This window comes from Saccostrea cucullata, unplaced genomic scaffold (assembly GCF_032062105.1).
Source record: "Saccostrea cucullata isolate Sc308-1 unplaced genomic scaffold, CSIRO_AGI_Scuc_v1 ctg2158, whole genome shotgun sequence".
NCBI classification, from domain to species: domain Eukaryota; kingdom Metazoa; phylum Mollusca; class Bivalvia; order Ostreida; family Ostreidae; genus Saccostrea; species Saccostrea cuccullata.
Window position 1 is genome coordinate 101,901 of NW_026938387.1, and position 12,725 is coordinate 114,625.

The 12,725-nt window shown below is 32.9% G+C and overlaps 1 long non-coding RNA gene across 1 annotated transcript; it reads right to left on the bottom strand.

Moving 5' to 3' along the window:
* Window positions 1-4,475: 4,475 nt before the first annotated feature.
* Window positions 4,476-7,195, bottom strand: LOC134250111 (uncharacterized). Its single transcript, XR_009988427.1, has 4 exons — window positions 6,923-7,195; window positions 6,544-6,648; window positions 6,087-6,247; window positions 4,476-4,954 (listed from the first exon to the last, which is right to left on the bottom strand). It is a non-coding gene; the product is annotated as an uncharacterized LOC134250111 (long non-coding RNA).
* Between the last annotated feature and the right edge of the window lie 5,530 nt (window positions 7,196-12,725).

Here is a 12,725-nt window from a genome sequence, read left to right on the forward strand (position 1 = left end):
TACCATTTGTTTAACTTTATTTTTTTACAAATCAAACCTCTCAAAAATAAAATATATCTCTGAAATTCTTAGTGAGGTATATAGTCATGACAATGAAACTGCGCGAATTTTAATGCTGCAAGAATGTAATATAATTATTTTATTACCTTAATATAGAGTGTGCATTTAACATGTTTAAACCCTGACCCTGTGTAGTTCTCAACATTTTCAAGTCCTAAACATAAGCCTTATGACATGTTTAAAAAAAATTTTACACATTAGTAGAAATAGTGGCTATACATGTACACCGGGGGTAAACAATGGGTCTTTTGTTAGAATGAACAATGTATCTATTGTTAGAATGACCTTGACCGATTTTCAGTGCATATGTAGCAAACGATGACCTTGACTGACTTTATACAATAAGACTCAGATATACACCGGGGGTAAACAATGGGTCTTTTGTTATTCATAGACCATGACCTATGTTCTAAAACAGGGATGTCAAACATGAATGGGGTAAATGACGGGGTATCTCTGCGTCACGGACATATCTCACGCTACAGTCTACTCATGGGGAAAAACACAAAGGAAAGGGAAATGAAATGGAATAATGTCAACACAAGGATTTACGTAAAAAGGAAGATTTTTGTTAAAAAGACATAAGGGGGAAATTGTGATAAAAGGCAATACAAAAAGCTGTAGAGAGTAACGTCAATGGTAAACATTAAAGAGAAAATACAAAGGATTTTTTAAACCAATGACCGACTGACTTTTGAGTGACCTTGATCTGATTTTCAAGTTTCAATAAAAGGAGATGTTCTGCCACAGGATTGGAATAAAAACGCCCAGCAGTTTTTTTTTATGCCCCGCCATGAATATGGCCGGGGCATATAGTGTTTGTCATGTCCGTCTTCCGTCACACTTTGCGTTTAGCTCTGTTCAAAGCTAAGTTTCAAAGAAACTATCCAAGATATTTTCATCAAACTTCATATGCTGATGGATATTGATGAGAGCTATGCAACTGCATCAACATTGTTTGACCTTTACCTTTCGTTTGACCTTGACCTCACTTTTCTTAAATTAGTGTTCAGCTCAGTTTTAAACATACCATTCAAGATGGTGTTATCAAACATAACATGTTGATACAAACTTGCACGGATGATGCATCTAGGGATGGACACTAACAGACTTGCTTCGGATACTGGATCTGACCTACAATTTCCAGATGAGTGACCAGGTTTATGTTTTCGGAGCAGGTCCATTTCCAAGGAACTATAAGCCCTACCCAAAATAAACTTGTATGGATGATACATCTAGGGATGAACACTACCAAACTTGCTTTGGATGCTTGATCTGACCTACATTTTCCAAATGAGTGACCAGGTTAAAGTTTTTGGAGCAGGTCCATTCCAAAGGAACTATAAGCCCAACTTGGACCAAACTTGCATGGATGATGCATCTAGGGATGGACACTACCAAACTTGCTTCGGATGCTGGATCTGACCTATATTTTCATTCCGTAGTAACTATAAGCCCTACCTGAACCAAACTTGCGTGGATGATGCATTTAAGGATGGACACCACCAGACCTGCTTCGGATCCTGGATCTGACCTATATTTTCATTCCCAAGTAACTTTAAGTCCTACCTGAACCAAACTTGCATGAATGATGCATCTAGGGATGGAAACTACCAGACTTGCTTCGGATACTGGATCTGACCTATAGTTTTATTCCCAAGTAATTATAAGCCCTACCTGAACCAAACTTGCATGGATGATGCATCTAGGGATGGACACTACCTGACTTGCTTCGGATGCTGGATCTGACCTACATTTTCATTCCCAAGTATCTATATTTCCTAACTTAACCAAACTTGCATGGATGATGCATCTAGGGATGGACACTACCAGACTTGCTTCGGATGCTGGATCTGACCTATATTTCCATTCGGTAGTAACTATAAGCCCTACCTGAACCAAACTTGCATGGATGATGCATCTAGGGATGGACACTTCCAGACTTGCTTCGGATCCTGGATCTGACCTACAATTTTACTCCCAAGTATCTATAAGCCCTACCTGAACCAAACTTGCAAGGATGATGCAACCAGGGATGGACACTACCAGACTTGCTTCGGATGTTGGATGTTGCTTTACTAATATTTCCTCGGCGTGGCATTCATGCCCTATGGACATATTTTTAGTTTATAATATATTTTAGAGAAATCTACATTGATGTGACAAAATATAAAGGGGGTTGTAAGTACATATACTTAAAATTTAAAAAAACAAATTATTATTGATAGTCTAAAAAAAAAAGAGAACATAAACTTGCAGAACACTGTATACCATCATTTTGTTGAAATTTAGTTTGAATGCCCATTATTTATTTACAAAATTGTAGGTGTCCTTCATCTGAAATGTATGAAGAAATAACTGATGGCTTGATAAGAGAATACCCAAACTTGTTATCTTCTGGTGGATTGCCTGCTACGTCCGCTCGAGTATGTAATTACAAATGGTTTTAAGAAAATGTTTCTTTGTAAAATGATTATCTATATTTTATCAAATACATTTTTAATTTCAGACCTATTGGAAGGACAAGATTAAATTTAAATTTGGAAATGCCAGAAAGAGTTTTGACCAACACCATCCTGAGGTCAAGATTCGAAAAAGAAAAAAAGATATTACCAGAAGGTAGAATATTTTGCATTCTGTCCCTATGCGAGGGCTTGTCCACCAAAGCATGTAAATACTGTCCAAGTGGAGTGTCAAATAAGAGAAATTCAAACAGTTACCGACATTCCCCAGTTATTGATTCGCGGAGAGTGCCTCTATATCACAAACTTTATCTACCTATGTATGTAGATACAAAACTAGATATCATTGAGATGGTGACCATCTCAAAGGGCCCCGCTTTCAACAATGAACATGAAAATGTAAGATTAAAGCAATATGAGCTGCATGTTTGACATTTGAAAATTTTATTGAAAATTTGTAATCAACTAATTTAATGACAGAAAGATAAATTTATAAATTTCTGTTGCTAATATTTGCAATGGATTTTTTTTATTAGCTTTGACTGAAGCAAAATTGAATTATTGTCGTCCTGTACAATAATGATTTCTTATACCAAACTGTATATTTGGTTGTACAGAAATATTTCTTCTGAAGCATTTTTAAACTTTATTTTGGGCTCATTGATCATAAAAGTTTAAATTACATACAAATTGATCATAATAGCACATTTTACCATAAAAATAAAATTCTCAAAGATACAGCTCATATTGCTTTAAGTTTGAAAGGTATATTTTGAAAAGAACATTTGTGTACTACGTACAGTGAAAATAATTTAGTATAACTTCACAGATACTGCAATTTTACAGATATAAGTTATCTTGTATCCTCCGTTATATAGATTTACTGGTATTAACCCTTTCTCTTCCGGCGCATTTTACGTGATTTTGGAGGCCTGTTGACATGGCATTATTAAATTATTTCTAATTTTTTTATCCAAGGGGAAAGCTAGGCATAATGCATACCATGTTGTAGGAAATTTCTTACAGATGATATTTTATGACTGTTTAGATACTCAACCACTGACCTTATTAGTAAAAATTGAGGTCAAAGGTCAATTAAGTGCAAAATTTTATGGGATTTTTTGATACTTTTTCATGTTTAAGCTAAATATTAAGTATGATGCGTGTTGAAATAGGAAATTTGGGATATACCCACAAAAGAGCATTATAATGTACTACATGAAACACATAAACTTTTTTTTCAATTCTGCATATAATTACTTAAAAGGGGTTGCTAAGCAACGCAGAATTCTTTAATTTTCGGGCAGAAATTTACATTTTTTACTCATCCTAGACACATTTATGCATCCCAGCACATATAAAAGTTAGATGTGAGGTCATAAAATTACAAGGGACATACAACAGATAAATTGTCTTAAAGTCTGATCTCATTAGAACTATTTTTAGGAGGTCAAAGGTCAAATAAAAGCAAAAGTTTCATCAATTTTTTTCAACACTTTTCAATATTCTTGCCATAATTTTACACAATGGATGCTGAAATGGAAAATTCTGAATATACTCTCAAGAAGGGATCAGAACTGCAATATCCATGCATCATTTTAGTTCAAATATCTGTTTAATGACCATTAAGTGGTTGCTAAGCAACATCATTTTAAAGTTTTTGGCTATTTACATGTTTGTTATTTCACATTCTGGACACATTCTAGACACTTTTTGTATATTTCATCATATTGTTTGTAAGATATGGGCCAGAAAGATGAAAGAACATTTTTGTATTAAAAATTGACCTTGACACTCTTGTTCTTCAGGGGGTCAAGGTCATATCAGTACAGAATTCTGCTTTAAACTGTAAGTAAATATCAATTATGAAATGCTTCAAACATGGATAAATCATCTAATAGTTGACGTAACAAAAATGGCGAACGACAAAATTTGCAAGCAAAGAATTCTGGTCTGCTTCTTACAAAGCCCTAGCAAAACATGTATACTATCTTTTTGTTAAACAATAAATCCATTCTCTTGACGCCAATAAAAATAATCTTTATTTTCATGGATTTAATCAAACAAGAAAAAAAAAACTAAATGATTTCATTACAAGATTTTTCTGGTATAACAGAGCTTAAGGGGTACAATAAAGACTTGACATATTATCTTGGAGGGAAATAATAATAATAGATAGCATTGGCAATATTTAACACATAACTGTTTAGTCAATAAGTTGAAAATTTGACGCTTATATCCAAATATACAAATCCAGAAATATTGCAAGATGAATTCCAAATCAGATTGAAATCTTCAACAAAATGTTGAAGAGCACTTTTACTTTGTGTCCACCATTCTTTTATCAACTGTCATTTCTCTGTAAGACTGGAGGAAATTCTTTGACTTGTCCATTATTATTTGCTGTCAAGTACAAGTGATCAGCTTCTATCCTGTAAAAAATTTAAGTATTTTGAAACAGATACATGTCATTGTGTATATAAATTTATATTTATAAATAAAATAAGAATGCTAAAATTACTACATTTATTTGATTTTCCTTTTAAAATTAAAATTGTATTTATTATGTGATCCAAGTAGTTAAATGATATTGTTAAGTCAATGTATCAGGACTGATAATTCAACAACCTTGTAGTAAACCGTCATGGTAAAATTACTGAACTAAAAGAAATAGCATATATGGCAATCTGACTAAAGCCAGACCTCTGTTTACGCTATCGCAACATGTAAAAAAAAAAGGCATTAGATTGCTACGAAAGCCAGGAAGGGACATGTAAATTTTTCAAAAAAGTAAAAAATGATATCGAATCAAATTAGACAATCCAATCCCACGTATTACTAAATTGTTCCCTCGATTTATAATATGAGATCTCGAATTACACAATCCGATCTTAAGGATTACTAATTCGCCCCCTTAATTCATAATTTGAATTTCATTACATATATGTACAGATACATCCAACCATTTTAATCAATAAGTGCGTTCTATTTATTTTGTTTCAGCAACCGGTCGTTTCCAACCGCTTTCATAACTAATTCAACGTATATTTATTTTAGAAATATTATGATTACACAGGACCCATATTCACTTTTACTATCTAGGACTTTCAATTATTCTAATATACAAGTAACACAAAAACCTCTAAGATTTTTTGTTATACAAATATCAGTACTAGCACATGGATTTGAAAATGTTCAATGTATTTTTCTCATTTTGGACCGTAATATGTAATAAAAGTTAGGATGTAAAATACTACAATATTCTATTTTTTAAACATGTATTACCATATCCAATATGTACAGATAAATAATTTAAACGAAATCATGGGAAGGGTTTACATTCCGAGGGAATGAATCATTTAAACTAAGAGAATGAATTATACAATCTGAGATAACGGATTGTGTAATTTGAGGGAACAAATTGATAATCTGTGAGAATGAATTGGCAATTTGTTATAACAGATTGTCAATCCGAGAGAACGGATTGTATAAATCAAGAACTCGGTTTACTTTTATAAATTTTAAAAATTCTATGTCCCTTCATGGCTTTCATAGATTTCATACCTGCATGGCTGCCAGGGTTGTAAAAAAAGGTGACAATAGACTGCAATGTTACTTCAGGGCAAAATTCCTGGGGCAAGGCTGTTCGTGAGCATGGGAGTGTTGATAAACCATCCAGTGAGTTTGACCACCCATGTATATGATGTACCATAATTGGAAAGTGTCTGAAAAATTGAGAAAATGGAAATGCTAACCACATACTTTATGCAGATTGGAAATACAACAGCAGTCTGTAAAAACAGCTTGTTCCATATCTCGGCATTCATTCAGATAGATATTACATGTTTAAATAATGTGTCTGTATGAAAAATCAAGCATCATAAGTATTATGTGTTTAAAACACTTATTTTTCAAAATATAAATCAAATGTTTATAAACTTGTATGAATGCGATATCATGAGACTTTATTTTTTGAAATTTTAAAAATACAGAAATTTTCAATACCAAAACAAAAATTTACCTGTTCATTGGTGTCCTTACATATTAATTGACCTTCGTAGTTCATGGTGGGCTTAGAAAGTGGGTATTCACAGATGAAAGTATTGTTGCATATGGTGAAAGCACCCTAAAATTTCAATGTGAAAGTTGTACATGTACACACTGGTACATTGATACTGAAAACAACTATCCATTATTATGACAACTTTGATTTTACTTTGAACTTAAGAGTGATTGTCAAAAGCATCAAAGTTCAAAAACAATGCAGAATTGGCTGAACGATACGAAACACGCACACTGAAACATAAAGATCTAGTACATGTGTACATTTAGTTTTCTTTTGAACGTGAACTAATGCGTTTTAATCTTAAACTTTTCAGTCAATATACACGTATTCTCACCTGCTAATACCAAAGGCATGTCCGTATTATTTGATTCATTGATGTGAGGATCTTCGTCGTGAAATAATCATGAAAATTGACGTTCAGATTTCGGATCATGTTTTTGTTTACAGCTATCACAGCGGAAACACGTGTTTATTTCAATTCGTATCAACTCATACAGTGATGAGTCGTATTTATTTATACATACGAGTTTTTGTATTGTTAAAATATAGATCTAATTAAATTGCAAATTAATAAGTATACAGTATAAGAAGATACAACAATATTTTAAAAATCTGATTGATTTTTTTTAGTAAAGATCGACGTTTCGGAAATCTACAATTTTTATCAATATTGTATTATCACTTCATGAAAAATACATCATTAGGGCTTACATGTAGATGAATAAATCAATATTCACTGAACACAAAAGGCAGAACGAAAGTATAATTTGTTTTTTGAAATCTATTTTTTTTTTTTTGTATTATGCATTTATTTCAGTAAAAAATATATTTAAATGGTCAAAAAAGTCTTATAAAAGAATTTGTTGTTTCGAGTAAGACGCAACAATATCGACCTTGACGTTACATGTAAATATTGACCGATTTTTCCATAAAAACTATGCGAAGGTCACAAATTCAAATTATCATAATTAAGAAAATACTGAGCGCAAGAAGGCCTATAAGGGCTTGTTGGAAAGGAAATTTTCTGTACTTTTACCAGCTTTATTTTGTTTTCCCTATTTCAACACAGAAATAAACGTAAAACTTAGCTTTGTTTAAATATTACGAATAAAATCGAGAAAAAACACACAAGTGCAAGAAAATTCTTGTTTTTAAAATATACCTTAAAGTAATAACAATAATTTTTACATATTTTAAAAGTAGAGAAAATATGCTTTAAGAATATACCATGCTTTCAAATAAAGTTAATCAGGAAAAAAATTGACAATCGTCTTAAAAATCGACAATCGCTTTGGAAAATTACGCCATTTTCAAAAAGTCTCGTTTGTCTTTACAACGTAAAATCGATTAAATACCGGCAATCAAGATATAATCTTTTTAGATATTTTAAAAGTAGAGAAAATTTCCAAAAAGATGATATATAGCTTATATACCTTCATGCTACCACAAAATAGATACGGAGATCTTATTTTCGCGAAGTCGTGTTTTAACGCGCCACCGGTCAATTTGACCGGTACGGAAGTGAAGGGGTTAAGGGAAAAAATTATGCACCAAGCAAAGATTTTAAACATTTTAAAAGACTGTTTACTAACCCTTAATTTGGATTTTTCATCTCAGTTTGCTGATCTAAAGGTATCTGATTGTCTATATAATTTATAAACCAGTTTTTTTGATAGAATAAACTAATCTTTAATTCTGCAGAAGTAAAAATGTGATGACATATTCCTAAATTTTTGTAAAATATCATTTGAAAGAGCTGTAGATCTTTTGAAAGAAAGTGATTTGGTTTGTGCTTTCTGCTGCTGAAAGTATAATCAATTATCTGTCATAGATCACAAATTTTGTCTGCTGAAATACATATTTATCGTTGAAATATGAAATTTAAAATTGCCACATTGCTTTTCTTGCACCGAGTGTCCGATAACAACCGAGTAGCCGATAACGCGTTGAGCAGTGTGTATTATAACACCCCACAACCGCACCAGCGCATAACACGAGATCGAAAGCAAAGGGAAAAGGATTAAGCATTAAGGATGCATTTTTGAACATTGTTGAACAATTGCAGATGCTGTAAAGCTAATGTTCCTTGCTTTGACTGCTACCATGTGATTAGTGTTTATTTTGACATTTAATAATTGATAAAAAGCTGTTAAGAACCACGAACGATAGTATTGTTCTCCCGCCTACCTCTAAGTCAATTCTCAAAAGTTAACATATTTGAATGATTTTCAAAATTTTTATAGATATTTATATGAATTTTAATAAAACGTTACTTTTTTGGGATACCAAAGAGAGATAACTCTATAGTTTTGGTAAATCTTGAGTTTTTCACTATAGAAATCAATGGAAAACGGAAAATATTTTTAAAACATCTTTCCCCCCCGTGAAACAAAACTTCCATTTTACAGGTAATATGGACTGTCATTTTACAAATTTATGCCAAAGCTTTTTGTGTTTCACAGGGGGGAACATATGTTTATAGACAAAAAACGAAAAAAATGCTGATTTTTCACCAATTCTAAAGCTATTTACAACTAAATAATTGTATTTTATTAATTAATATATGTTTTATTTATTTGCGTAAAACATATGAAAAGATATGAGATACATTTTATCATGTTTAAGACTATTTCAAAATATGATGATTCTTGAAAGTTCGATTTCACTAGAAAATATCGTCTACCCCCCTTTTTTCGAGAGCTGAAATTAATGATAATTTACTATCTAGCACTGGAATTAAAATGATGAATCAATTACTATAGAATTGTTCTTTGTATTGAACAAAGATTTAATGACCAAATTGCCATTAAAATTGAATTTAATGGGTGCAAAATATAGGCGGGAATCAATAGTTAGAGTACGTAGTTCTTTAATAATTGACAAAAAGCTGTCGATTAAATGATGTATGTCCTGTATTGAAGGAAAATACTTGAGAATTTTTAAGGAAGAAACAAAATGAATGCTATACCGTCCTTTTTTAATTCAATTTTTTCTAATTATGCAGTTGAAATCAGAATTGCTTTTGATTTTGGTAATCAATACTCATTAACATATGTGTATTTTTTAAAATAATTTTATTGTGATGATAGAACTGGGATTACATTGAAGTTTCAGAATGGAAATGTTCAGAATCTTGTGTAGATGTTTAAAAAGTGATTCTTATGTTTCTTTTTTTTTTTTTACATTTTGTGACAATTGGTATATGGAAAAACCTGATCAGTATTAATTAGAATACTTTTTAAAATTAAACTGTTGAGTTTTTTATACGATTTTATACAATTGAAATTTACAGTTGTACTGTGTGATTTTTATGTATTTTTTATGCTCCTTGAAAAAATGGCCAGGGAACTTAGTTGTCCGTTTGTCTGTCCGTCCGAGCTCATATATTCCATATCCGTCATGGAAATTCAATCATATTTTCGTTTAAATGATGTTTATGATATACACTTTAAAAGAAAGTGAATTCAAGGTCATCTGTTCAATGTCAAATATCCCCCCATACTAAATTTAAATTCAAAGTCAAATCCTGGGTCATTCATCACATATGCCATTTCTTGGACGAAAGTACAAAATACACAAAACGGGGGATACACTACATCATTACTTTACTTGTATTGCCTTGTCACGCAACTTGTTCAGAACATGTATTGGAAGTTTGAGTAACACAGGTTTGACTCCATCTACGTGTAAAAATAACTTGTAGTAAAGTACTTGGGATTGTCTTTGACAGCATTCATTTCATTCAGTGTGTCTGAGAGACAAAAATATTCAGGTTTTTTGTTGAAGTCAAATATCTCCAAAACATCACTTAACTTTCTCTTCAAAGCTCTTGTGATACGATCTGGGCTGTCGTAAAACGAATCCATATTTCCCAAGCTTTCTGTACTCTCAAAGTAGAGTAACCGGTATTTGAGTTCTTTATGCTCTTCACTTGCTCATATGGCTTTCCCTGAAGATTTTTATCATTAAATCCAGTCCAATAGATTGGGATGCATCAATTTCCTTCATGACTTCCTGGAATGTAAGATTTCCATGCTAGGTAAAACTCTGAGTCGCCAACGAATGGTTTAACTCTTTCTAATGTGAAGCTTTTCTTCGTCAAAAAGTTTGTCATATCAATAAGAGCCCGACTGATTCCAATTTGTTTGTCCTGATCAAACACACTCGGTTGTGACACAGAATTCTCAGGAACAAAGGGCTTAGCACAAGGGTTTAGTTTCCTGCCTGGTGGAGCAGCAGGTGTCGTTGAGGTGGGTGGTGGCGTAACCGTGTTTGGAAATTCAGGTCTTGTTCCAATAAAAGGTGTTCCGATAGGAGGTATAGCTGGGTCTGGCGTTAAAAGTATATCTGCCTCTATGTGTGCATTTTCTACATAACGCTTTGAGTGTGATGCAATCCAGTCACTATATTCACTTTCATATATCTTGAAGCTCCTCCTAAAGAATCTTTATACTACTTTCTGCCACTTCCGAGACCTCTTCTGCCTTTTTTTGCATTGCTTTCCTTTCCTTATTGATGTATTCCATAAAAAAAATAATTTTTTGGATTAGGGCAAAATTTTAAGTTAAGAAATCTGAATTAGGTTGTAAAACATGACTAAGAAAAGCTGATCTCTGACCTCTAACAAAAAAGGGTTATCTATAAAGTTATAAATTGTACCATAACCTTATCTCCTTTTCTGTATTAACTTCAGAAAAATTCAATATGTCCGTGTCTGCTGACATTTGTTTATCTTACATCTTTTATATGTCAATTTCTGAACAGACACCTAACCAAAAACATTAAAGAGATAAACGATGTTATTCTATGCTTGCGAGCTATGAATATGTGTCTGGGAGATGTTGACCCTGGTCATTTCGCGCGCTTTTTAGTTCACGTGACCAAACCCGGGTAAAGTGCGCAATATTGATTGAGTCCTGCATCATGGAGCACTCTTCAAATACTTTAATACTTCTTAGTCTTGCGTTTTTATCTACTACTGTGGAGGAAAGTGCATCCATCTCTCCAGAGAGGAAAGTAATACAGTGTCCTGAACATGCTACCATATAAATATGATGAATTATGGCTTTGTCATTCTTGAGAAGATGTTTAAAGAATTTTCCTATATATTTCTATGTAAAAATTTGGTTGGCCATTTTGGCCCCGCCCAACCCCCGGGGGCCATGATTTGAACAAACTTGAATCTACACTACCTGAGGATGTTTCCCCATAAGTTTTATCTTTCCTGGCACAGTGGTACTTGAGAAGAAGATTTTTAAAATATGCCACCAAATTTTCATTAATTCCCAATTATCTCCCCTTGAATGAGGGCGTGGCCCTTCATTTGAACAAACTTGAATTCCCTTCACCCAAGGATACTTTGTGGCTAGATTGGTTGAAATTGGCCCAGCGGTTCTTGAGAAGAAGTCGACAATGTGAAAAGTTTACAGACAGACAGACGCCGGACAACATGTGATCAGAAAAGCTCACTTGAGCGTTCGGCTCAGGTGAGCTAAAAAGCTACGAACAAGGAACTAAATGTCATCATTCCAAATTTATGTCCGAATGATAAGGTCCCTAAAGAGAATATACGGAACTTTCGAGTTACGGATCCGCTTCGGATATTATCGCTAACCAGACGTAATTGTAGGGCATAGTTCACTTCCGCATTCCAACGCAGCGGTGTAAACAAATATTGAAGACTTCAATAGTTATCAAGTCCCAGCGTTAAAACATTACTTAAGTACGAAAGGCATAACAACATCCATGTACAGAAAAGCTCATTTGATAAAACTGTGTGAACTGGCAAGAGAAATAGACCTAGAAGATATAGAAACTAAAGATGATTATGTGGATATGGATGTTCGTCGTAGAACGGTCGGAGACCGCATCTTGCCCAGCATAAGCGAGGTACAGTTTAAGTCAGTTTTTATGGGGAAAATCATATTTATCTCAAATTTATATCATGTACAACAATAAGTAAATTAAATAAATATAAAGTTACAGCAAATGAGAGGGTAAGAGAGGCATGAACCTTGCCAACATCAAATATATGTAAAGAGATTTTATAATATCCAGATTTTTATTTGGAGTATTACAACATTTTCAGGTTAAATTATGTGATTGGAATGGAGATGTAAAGAATGTTCGAGATATAG